Below are 11,671 nucleotides of genomic sequence, written 5' to 3' on the forward strand. Positions count from 1 at the left end.
GGGAGATGGTGGCTTCTCAAGTCCTGCCCAATTCTAGGTCTAATTCTGAGACCAGGCTTCCTTTGTTTTAGGGGGAGAACTCAGCTGGAGGGCAGAGCTGAGCTGGGAAGGGAGAGGGAAAAGGGGGTGAGGCCAGGAGGAGGTGGTGTCTAGGACCAGCCACCCCTAAGCCAAGTGCAATCCTGGAAACATGAGCCCAGTGGACCCAGGATAGAGATGGCATTTAGGTGAGAGGAAAGGACTCGGCAGGTCTGGGGTGGGGGGAGTCTTTTCCTCCTGGTCCCTGATCTAGGGCAAGTCTGAGTGGGGAAGAGGGGAGAACAGGTTAGGGGAGGCAGGGAGAGGTGAGGTGGCTGAGATCCACTAAGGCAGGAGCCACTTTGAGCTTGGTGGGGTCCAATATCTGAGGAGGTTTGGGGGGAGTGGAGGAGAAGGAGGGGGAGGCTGAGGAGGAGGAAGGGGAGGAAGAAAAGTCTGTCCATGTGCCTGGCCTGGGAGGTCAAGTAGATGAAGCCCTCCTTTCAAGGAAGGCAGCTGCTGAACCAAGCCCAGATTCGGCCTGGGAGCCCTGAACCCATTAGCCCCATCAGCCCCAGGGAAATCCTCTGGCCTCTCTGCCTCAGTTTCTTCTCTCAGACACAGGAGGGCGTAGTCCTCTGGTGGGTGCTGTCTCTCACATCATGATTCCAATTCCTGCCGGGGTCATCATCATGCCTGATAAACAGAGGAGGTCAGGGATTGTAGGGGCAGGGGGAAAAACCCCACCAAAGTCTTTCCCCTTCCCTGCCCCTCAGGGTGTGAACCCCGCAGTGATCCGCTGACCCCATGTGTCGGCGGGGTGGACAGTGTCCTCTCTTCCAGGGGCTGCCCAGGCTCCTCACCTTCCTAACATTTGAGCAGGGGTCCCCAGGAATGTCAGACTCCAGAGGACGTCCATCTCTGTCTTTGTCTAGTGGATCTAATGCACATGGCAGCCACCGGGGAAAGCATCCCAAGTTCAATGTCTTCCCTCTGTGCCCGGTGGACACATGTCTCCCCCCCTCTTTTTTTTAAATTTTATTTTTTAATTCTCATTTTGTACAAATTTTTTTAAATTATTAAAATATTCTTGTTTAAGAGTAAAAAAATTACCCCGCCCCCCATGAATATAGACTTGCTTGGGTGATAAAGTAAAGGGGAGAGAAAAAAATTAAAATTATAAAAAGAATAATAGTAATAATTGTAGGTATGGAGAGGTGGCGCAATGGACGAAGCACCAGCCCTGGGCCCACGAGCATCTGAGCCCACACACAGCCCTGTAGACCCAACAATCACCCAGCCATGTAACATGCAAACCACCCGATCCCCACTGCCCTGCAAAAACCTAAAAGAAGAAAAAAAAGACCCAAAATAAAATAAAATATTAATAATAGTAGGGGTGGCTGGGTGGCAAACAGAGCATTGGCCCTTGAGTTAGGAGCACCTGGGTCCAAATCCGGCCTCAGACACCCAAAGATCACCCTGATATGTGGCCCCAGGCAGGCCACCTAGTCCCATTTGCCCTGCACCCTCCCCTAATAATAATAATAATAATAATAATAAAATGTGCTTCAGTCTTTGTTCCAACACCAACAACCCTGTCATGAGTGGATCGCATTCTTTATGGTAAGTCCATCGCAAAAGTTACTTCCATATTTTTCCAAGGTTGCCATTGCTGATCACAACTCCCTTCTTTCTTATTTCTCCACTACCATGTACTATATTTTCTCTTTCCTTTCACTCTGACTCTGCTGTAGGGTTGCTGAGTGGCGCAGCAGACAGATCCCTCGTCCTGGGGCCAAGAAGCCCTGAGCCCCCATACCACCCCTTAGGCCCAGAATCCACTTGGCCCTATGGTCCTGGACAGGCCTTCCAATCCCAGCCCCTTGCAAGAAGTAAAAAAGAAAATGTGTTATATCTGGCCACTCTCCCACCATGGTCCATCCTCTCCTCCTTTATTCACATCCCCACCCCTTCCCCCTGCTCCCCCCTCCTTCTTACTCCAGATTCCTATACCCCATTGAGTATATATGCTGTTTCCTCTCCTAGCCACCTCTGATGAGACCAAATGTTTCCTCATTCCCCTTGCCTCTCCCCTTCCATATCATTGCAATATCTTATTGTAATAAAGAAAAATCTTATTATATGAAATATCTTGGCCTATTCCCCCTCTCCTTTTTCTTTCTCCCATTATATTTCCCTTTTTTCTATTGACTCCATTTTACACCATATTTTATCTTCGAATTCAGCTTTCTCCTGTGCTTCAACTATAAAAACTCCCTCTACCTGCTCTATTAACTGAGGAGGTTCATATGAGTTTTATCAGTGTCATTTTTCTATGCAGGAATACATGCAGTTCATCCTCATTAAGTCCCTCATATTTCCCCCCTCTTCTCCAATCTCCATGCTGCACCTGAGTCCTGTATCTGAAGATCAAACCTTCTGTTCAGCTCTGGCCATTCCAAAAGGAACATTTGAAATTCCCCTGGTTCATTGAAAGTCCATCTTTTTCCCTGGAAGAGGACATTCAGCCTTGCTGGGTAGTTCATTCTTGGCTGCATTCTAAGCTCTTTTGCCTTCCGGTATATTATATTCCAAGCTCTATGAGCTTCCAATGTAGTTGCTGCTAAGTCCTGTGTGATCCTGACTGCAGCTCCACAATATTTGAACTGTGTCCTTCTGGCTGCTTGTAATATTTTCCCTTTGACTTGGGAGTTCTGGAACTTGGCTATAACATTCCTGGGGGTTGGTTTTTTGGGATCTCTTTCTTGGGGGGATCAGTGGATTTTCTCCATTTCTATTTTTCCCTCTGCTTCCAGAATATCAGGGCAATTTTCCAATAGTAATTCTTTGAAAATGATGTCAAGGCTCTTTTCCTGATCATGACTTTATTCCAATAATTTTTAAATTATCTTTCCTAAGTCTGTTTTCCATATCAGTTGTTTTTTCAATGAGATATTTCACATTTTCTTCTAATTTTTCATTTGTTTGGTTTTGAAGTATTGATTCCTGATTTCTGGCAAATCCATCAATCTCCCTGAATTCTATTCTTTGTCTGAAGGATTTGTTCTCCTCAGAGAGTTTTCTTATTTCTTTTTCCATCTGGCCAATTTTGCTTTTTAAGGCATTCTTCTCCTCAATAACTTTTTGAACTGTTTTATCCATTTGACCTAAGCTGGTTTTTAGCATGCTATTTTCTTCAGCATTTTTTTTTGATTTCCTTGACTAAGCTGCTGACTTCATTTTCTTGTTTTTCCTGCATCCTCTCCTTTCTTTTCCCAGTTTTTCTTCCAACTCCTTCATTTGCTTTTCAAAATCTTTTTTCAGCTCTGTCATAGCCTGAGCCCAATTTCTGTTTTTTTTTTTTTGGAGTCTTCAGATGCAGGAGCTTGTGCTTCCTCATCTTCAGACTGAGTATTTTGATCCTTCTTGGGCTCATGAGCAAAATATTTGTCAATGGTCTCCCTCTTATTTCTCTGCTTGCTCATTTTCCCAGCCTGGGCCTGGTTTTGGGGTGCTTCCTGAGCTTTTGGGACACTCACACAAGGGTCTCCGTGTGGGAGACTCTGTCCTCCCTCCTGGTTTGTGAATGACCGTAAGTGCCCCCCCTCTGCTGCGGGGCTGAGGTGGGGGGTGTGCTGTTTTATGGGGGGGCCTATACTGCTATCAGGATCTGAATGTGGTCAGAGCCCCAGAGTCCTGTTCCAGAGTCAGAGGACAGAGCTGGGCAGTCTCTCTTCACTCCCCTCCCTCAGCTCAATGGGCTCATGCCCTGGGGGCTCCTACTTACTGGCTCCGCCTGCTTCTGTTTCCTGGATCAGGGCTGGGGAAAGACCAAGCTGGTCACTGTGTGCCCTGAGGGCGGGGCTCCACGTGCTCACTCTGGCAGAGGTCCCCCGCTGTTCCCCCACTTTGTGCTCGGTGCTCCTCGGGGTGCAGCTCAGGAGACTCGCCCGCTGCTGTGAGCTGAGACTCCCAGCGCCCTGGGGCTGCCTCCGGGAGGCTGAAGTTCTTTCCCTCTGGCAATCCACCCCTCCGACCCGGGGAGCAGAGCCTTTTTGCTCTTTTCCAGATCACCTTGAGTAGGAGAACTCCCTCACTGGGTCCCTTTGTGGGTTCTGTCTCTTGAAAGTTTAGTTAGAGTCCTTAGTTACGCGTTTTATCCGAGAGCGCCTAAGACTTGATCTCTTCTTGGCTATCTTGGCTCCGCCCCCTTCTCCCCCCTTTCTAGGGCCCGTTTCCTCACCTGTAAAATGAAGGCTTCTGATCGCCAGGTCTTTGCAGACCCTTCGGCCTCTAAATGGCTCTTCCCAAACTGGAAGCCCTGCCATGCACAGCTGCCCTGCCTGGGACAGGTGAGTCCCTGCACCTTCTTGTCCTCGGGTCCCTTCCAACCCTCGTCTGTCATCCTACAGACATCAATAAAAGCCCCAAACCCCTGATCCTCAACCAGAGTCCCTGTTTTGTTGGTCTGGCTCCGACTCCCCTAGCTCAAGTAGGTGTCTAAATGAGGTGCCGACTCCCTGCCTCTCATTATTAGCTATTTAAGTCTGTGTCTAGCTGCTTATTTCCTGGGTGCATATCCTCCCCGGCCTCAGTGGGACATTCTTCATTTGGGGATATGTTGGACTCATCCTTTGATCTTCTGGATGGGGGAGATCTTGGTCTGTTGCATTTACTTCAGGTTTATCCTTTGCTTCTCAAACTGGGGGGTGGGTTCATTTTATCCCCATAGAACCAAATCCTCTGATGAACATTTGAGTGTCTCTTCCTGGTTCTGTTTTTTGAAAAGTTGCTCTCCTGGACCCGGAGACTAATAGAGAACCTAGCATCTCCCCTGCTTCCACTGGATGCCGAATTCAAGCCGTTTTTTCTGTTTCCTAGGACCAGGCAGTGCTGGGCATGGTTCAGTTTTTGTTTTTGATGTTTTTGAAAGACAATGGGGTTAAATGACTTTCCAAAGGTCACACAGCTAGGTGTTTGAGGCTGGATTTGAATTCAGGTCCTCCTGACTCCAGAGCCGGTGAGAGCACCCACTGCACCACTTAGCTGCCCCGTATTTTAAAAAAATAATATTTTATTTTTCTCCCAATTACCTGAAAAGATCAATTTAGCACAATTTTTAAAGTTCTGAGTTCTACATTTTCACCCTCCCTTAGACAGTCAGCAGTTTGTTATATGTTATGAGTTCTACATTTTCACCCTCCCTTAGACAGTCAGCAGTTTGTTATATGTTATAAATGTTTTTTTATGCAAAGTTTATTACTATATTTATCGTGTTATGGAAGGAGACCCAGGCCCAAAGGAAAAACCTGAGAAAAATGTGACAACGGGCTTGATCTTCATCAGATTCCATCCGTTCTCTCCCTGGAGGTGAATGGCATTTCTGTCTTGGGTCCTGTCGTCTTGGCTCATTGTGTCACTGAGAAGAGCCAAGTCATCCCTCCTCAACCCCAGTCCCAATGTTGGGGTGTGGGCATGAAGCCCCCCTGTTGCCTTTTGCCTTTCTTCTCCTTTTGAATTCTAGACATCACTTTCTGCTTGAATTTGATGACATTGAATTCCAGGAACTCACTTGGCAACTCCAACTAAAGTTAATGAGATCTCTGGTCCTTTATTTACACTGATGGAAACTGAAGCCCCAATGGGCAGGAGGTCATAAGGTCCGAAGTTCAGAAAAGTATCCATCATCTAGGGTGGGCTCTGATTGACATTTAGGTGGTAGAAGGAGCTGTGACACCCCCGCTCCCACTCCTTTTCTCTAGGACTGTCTGCTTCAGTTTGTTTTTTTAATTTACTTACATTTATTTTAATATAAATTTGTTGTTTTCCAATTCTATACAATAGTGGTTTCTAGTAATCATTTTTGCAAGGTTTTTAATTTTGCAGGTTTCCCCATTTTCTCCCTCCCTTTCCCTCTCCCTCCCAATAGAAGGCAGTGTGATAGTCTTTACATTTGTTTCCATGATATGCATATATCAACATGGAATGTGTCGACTCAGTTTCTTTATCTGTAAAATGGCTCTCATAGCAGTACCATCTCACAGGGTTATTGGGAGGATGGTGTAAGATGGTAATTACAAAGCCCCTAGCAAATAAGTTCAACTTAAATCATTTAAACAACTTAAAGTATTTCCTAATATTCTTTTTTTTGTTCTTAGTGTGCTCCATTTCCTGCATCTCTGCCCAGAAATGAGAGGCCTCTTCACAGCCACCTGCCATCAAGCAGATCCTGGTTCTTAAGACTTTCCAAGGTCTTTGCCTCTAGATTGAACATGGTGGTCATTGTCTGAGTTGCTCTGGTCCTGCTGGCACCCCTCCATTGGCTCAGAGAAGCCTTTTCAGGGTCCTCTGGTCTTTTCCCTTCTCATACAATCCTATCACGTTCCCATGCCCAAGTGGGTTATCCATTCCCAGAGAGGAGGGCACCACCTCCATCATTGCCTATTCCCATGGTTGGCTACATTGGAAAAGCTTCTCTCTCTTGTAAAACAGCCATACCCCCGAGGGGCAAGGCCAGGTCAGCCGGGCATCCCTACATATCCTGCCTGGCTTCTTCTTCTGGGGAGAGCCCTTCACACTGGGCTGACTCAGCTGCTTCAGGCCCCTGATCGGAGCCCTCCTCATCCTCTCTGGCAGATCCCCTCCATCATTTCTAGTTGGACGCTTGCTTTGCTGGGCTCTCATCCTCTGATGTGGACAGTAGCTGGACTGGTCTCTAAGAAAAGCCTGCCCTCCCCGCCTCATGCTACCTGACACAGGGACTCCTTCCTGACTTCCCAGTTGCTACGCCCCTACCCCTTCTCAGTGGATCTCTGCTCCACTGTTCACCTGATGACTAAATCACGAACTTTGTTTATCTATTTATTGTGAGATGGTCACAGCACTCACTGGCATTTCTAGATCTCCCAGATGGGCCCCACCCTTTCCAGCTCCCAGGTCTCTGATCTTCTCAGTCACCCTCAGAGGGGGATTCTGTTATCACTGCCACTTCACAGAGGAGGAAACAAAGGTGCCTTGAGATTGGGACTTGCTAGAGTCAGTCTTCTTCCTTGGCAGTGGAGGCAGGCATGGATCCTTGTTCTGTGGACCCCTGCTCTGCAGACCCCCACTTTGCCCGCCCCAGGGTCTCAGCCTCAGAACATCCTCAGGTCACTGGCAGCAGCTGAGGATAAACAGCTGAGTTGTCCCAGCCACTGGGACAGTCACTAGTCTGGGGAGGAGAAAAGCTGGAAATGTGGTTTCTCGGGCTTGGGGGCTCCCAGGGTATATGTGTGTGTGAGGGGAAAACAAGTCTGCCGACCAGGCTCCAGAATTCCTCATTCTCCACCCATGGGTCCCTCTTGGACTGAAGGTTCACCCCCTTTGCAGCCAGCTTCTCTAATCTAAGTCTCATGGCCAACTTGCTCAGACCTTGGGGGCTCTCCTTCCCTCTGGTACCCCTTGATACTTGCCAAAGGATCTCTTACTCCATTTCTTTCTTTTAATTTGCTTTGTTTTTGCAATGCAATGGGGTTAAGGGACTTGCCCAAGGTCACACAGCTAGGCAATTATGAAGTGCCTGAGGCCGTATTTGAACTCATGTCCTCCTGGCCGCAAGTTCAGTGTTCTATCCATTGTTCCACCGAGCTGCCCCCTCTAACTCCATTTCTAACAGGTTCTTGCTTCTAGGGTCAAGATCCATGGTTGGGAACGAAAGCCCTCAAAGCAGAAGAAATCTTTGTGGAAACATGTTCTCCCCTCTCTGCCTCACCAGACCCCACTCTTGTCTCCTGGTCCCTGGTTGACTCCACTGGGTGATTTCATCTCTCCGATTCTAGAGTCATATCTGTACAGGGAGTGGAGAGAGTCTTGGCCCTTCTCTGGTCTCTGAGCTGAGATGGGGGGAGGTCCAGAGTTTGTGGGCAAGCCACCCTTTCACCTCAGGCCAGGCTAGGTGATCGGAAAGGGTCTCCTCAACCAAATAGCACTTTGGGGTCTTGTTTGTCCAGGGCCCTCCTTGGTAGGGGTAGCCCTTTCCCCACCCACACCTGGAGTCCACAGCAGCTCACCCACAAGACTCCTGCCCTCTGGTCGGGCATGCCTACTCATTTCTGACAGACATAGACCTGCCAGTTTCTCTGGGATCTAGAATAAGCTTACAGCCTCCTCCCATGGTTGAGGCTCTTCTCCAGCACTGCCACCATACCCTTCTCAACAGCCTGGCCACGTGGGTACCTGATTATGCCCTGGCCAGGTTCTCTCTTGCCCATTTACGGAGCTCCCTCGAGCTCTTGCTCCCCTACCTGAGTCCCACCCTGCTCCCAAAGTAAAAAAATCATGGATACTTCCTTTGTATTGACGTTTTTTGGAGCTTAGGTTTTTCCCCTTAGCCCAGTGTGACCATCCTGAAGGCGGGGATGCTTTGATTTTGTTTTCCTATGCTCAGATGCCCTCTCTCTTCCTTATATTGGGGGGCACTGGGAAGCTGCTCTCTTCCCCAAGCCCCCTTCGAGGGTGAATTTTGGAGGGGGGATGTCAGTTCTTGTGAGCCCAGGACTCAACTTGGCCCTTTACCAAGCTTCCCCTTCAGGGCAGGGTAGGAGCTGAGTGAACCCCCATCTTAACTAAGGAATCTGCTTTCTGTCCTAGGCTTCTGCTTCTCTCCCCTAGAAGGTGCCATAGCCTAGAAGGAAGCCAGCCTGGTCCCTCCCTACTCTGGGTTCAGATAACTATATTGCCCTGGACTCTCTGCATCACCCTCTTTCCTGCCTCAGTTTCCCCTACAGTAAATAAAGGAGTTGGGGCAGGAAAACTCTAACTTGGGGTGAAGATAGAAAAGAGGTTGGAGGGGGTGCTGCCAGGAGGAGCCTCTAGAAAGGAAATGGAGTTAGAGATCCTTGGCAAGGACCAAGGGAAACCACAGGGAAGGGGAACCCTCAAGCTCTTAGCAGTTTGGGTGATGCCCTCTTCTTGTCCTCAGTTTCCTTCCTCTGTCAAATGAGGGACTGAGACTAGACAGTCTTGGAGTCACTCATTTAGCCTTTCTCTGTATAATTTCCAATTTAGTCCAGTAAATCGGGTTCATTTGAGTGTCCATCTCTAACAACCAATAGGCTTTGAAACACATTTTATCACTCTTTTCCACCATCTAATTGTCCTTAGCCTTTCCCCACCCCCTCAACCTCTCACCTAACTATGTTCAGCGCCATGCTCTGGTCATAAAGAAATGTTTTCAGAGGGTAGAAAATTGGCAAAACTCATCCAGGCTTTGAAAAACTCTCACATTTTCTGTATTCCCGTGTGTGCTCCAGTGCCCCAAACCCCCTCTGCCAAGGAAGGGCATGGAGGTAGGTCTCTTCTGATAGTCCAATTCTATATTGAGATGGCAGAACAATGGATTTTATCATTTGGACTTAATTATTCCTAAACTGATTCTGTGGGATGGGGGAGGAGATGCTCTGCCTCCCCTGAGATCACAAGTAGGAGCAGAAGGTAGAGCCTCCAGTGGGTCTCTGGGGACCCTGGGAGGGGTCCAGAACCCAGCTCTATGCTATGTGGCCAGAGGGTAACGGTATCCTCTCTTCAGGGTCCTGGTAAGGGGGCAGTGAATTATCCAGCCCTGAGAGTTGGAGGGACATGAGACATGGGAGAAACTGAGATTCCACCATCCAGGACAAGCTGAAGACATTCAATGACTCTTCCCTGGGAGATTCCACATCCCCGGGTCCATCTCCCTTAAACAGGTTTCCTTTTGCGTCATCTTCTTCAGCCTCACTATTAAAATGTTTGACTTATTCGGGAGTTTTGCTTGTACGCCAACTATTTCACATTTGACTTTCTGTGACCCCATTTGGGGTTTTCTTGGCAAAGATGCTAGAGGGTTTGTCATTTCCTCCTCCAAGCCCTCTTACAGATGGGGAAATGGAGGCCTATAGGTTTAAATTTCTCGATCAGGGTCACCTAGTTAGTAAGTGACTGAGACCAGATTTGATCTCAGGACCAGAGGTCTTCCTGACTTCAGCTCCAGGACTCTCCTCTCTACCACCAGTTGCCTCAGCCCTTTGCTAGGCTAGGTTGTTTCTCTACTGAGCCAGCTGAGTGGTCTCGGGTCCAGTTGAGCCATAGTCCTTTCTCCAAAGGCTTTTGAAGGTCATGATTCATTTGGCCTACATCTTCTCTGTATTCCAATCTTTTTTAAAGAATATTTTAAATTTTATTTATTCTATTTTTAAGGATCTAGATTTAATTTATATTATTACAACAATTTTGTTATAAGAGTAAACCTATCCCCCCCAAGATGATGACAAACCTCAAGAATAGTGAGAGAGAGAAAAAAAATGTCCTTCAATCTGTGTTCAGATTTCAGTGGCTGTGTCTCTGGGGTGAGCTGCATTTTTTTTTATCATAAGTCCCCCAGAGAAGTTGTTTCAATATTTTTTTCCATAGTTGCTATTACTAGCTGTATTTCCCTAGACTCTATTCCTCCCAGCTCTCATTTATTCTCTTCTCTCTCTCCTTTCATGCTGGCCCAGTCCAAAAGTGTGTACTCTCCCCTTCCATCTTCCCTCTTTTCTATGCCCTATTTCCCCTCTCCCTTCCCCCTTTCCCCCTTATCCCGTTCCTTTTTAGGGTTAGGGTTAGTGTTAGAGTTCGCTGTAAGGAGGGATCCAGCTTGGCTTTCTTAGTATGGAAGGCCACCCTGCAACCTGGATCTGAGTGTGGGCAAACCGCGGAGTCCTGTCCCAGGGAGAGCCGAGAGAGTTCTGCAGTCTCCCCTGACCCCCTTACCATCTATGGGCTGTGCTCTGGAGCTGCAGGCTGGTTTCCCTTGGTTCTCACTGCAGGTTCCTTGGTCATGTTCCTCACGCCACAGTCTTTCTGCTTTCAATTTCTAATTCTTTGCCACTTCAAAAAGAGATGCTTTGAATATTTTATCCCTATGAGATTTTTATCCTTTGTCTTGATCTCTTCTGAATACAGACCTGTAGTGTTATTGCTGGATCAAATGGAATGCACATTTTTATTGCCTTTGAGCATAATTCCAAATTGCTCCCCAGAAAGGTTGAATCTGCTCACAATGCCACCAACAGTGCATCAGTGTCCCTGTTTTCCCACATCCCCTTCAATATTGATCATTTTGTTTTCTATTCATATCAACCATTCTGAGAGGTGTGAGGTGGTAACTCAGAGATGTTTTAATTTGCATTTCTGTAATCAATAATGATTTAGAGAAATTTTTCATTTGAATATAGATAGCTTGGATTTCTTTGTTTGAAAACTGCCTTTCAGGGCCCCTGGGTGGTTCAGTGGATAGCTCACTGGCCCTGGAGTCAGGAGTACCTGAGTTAATATCAGGCCTCAGACACTTGTTAATAATTACCGAGTTGGGTGGCCTTGTGCACACATTTTCCTTGCAAAAAAAAAACTAAAAAAAAAAGAAATTGCCTTTCTATATTCTTTGACCATTTTCAATTGTGAAATGATTTCGTGTTTTTTTTTTTTTTTTTGGTATATTTGACTCAGTTCTCTATGTATTTTAGAAATGAGTCCTTTATCAGAAACATTAATTGTAAAAAATTGGTTCCCAATTTAAAACATTCCTTTTCATCTTGGTTGCGGTAGTTTGCCTGGGCAAAAATGTTTTTAATTTAATGTTATCAGCTACAGATGG

This window comes from Macrotis lagotis, chromosome 3 (assembly GCF_037893015.1).
Source record: "Macrotis lagotis isolate mMagLag1 chromosome 3, bilby.v1.9.chrom.fasta, whole genome shotgun sequence".
Lineage (NCBI taxonomy): Eukaryota > Metazoa > Chordata > Mammalia > Peramelemorphia > Peramelidae > Macrotis > Macrotis lagotis.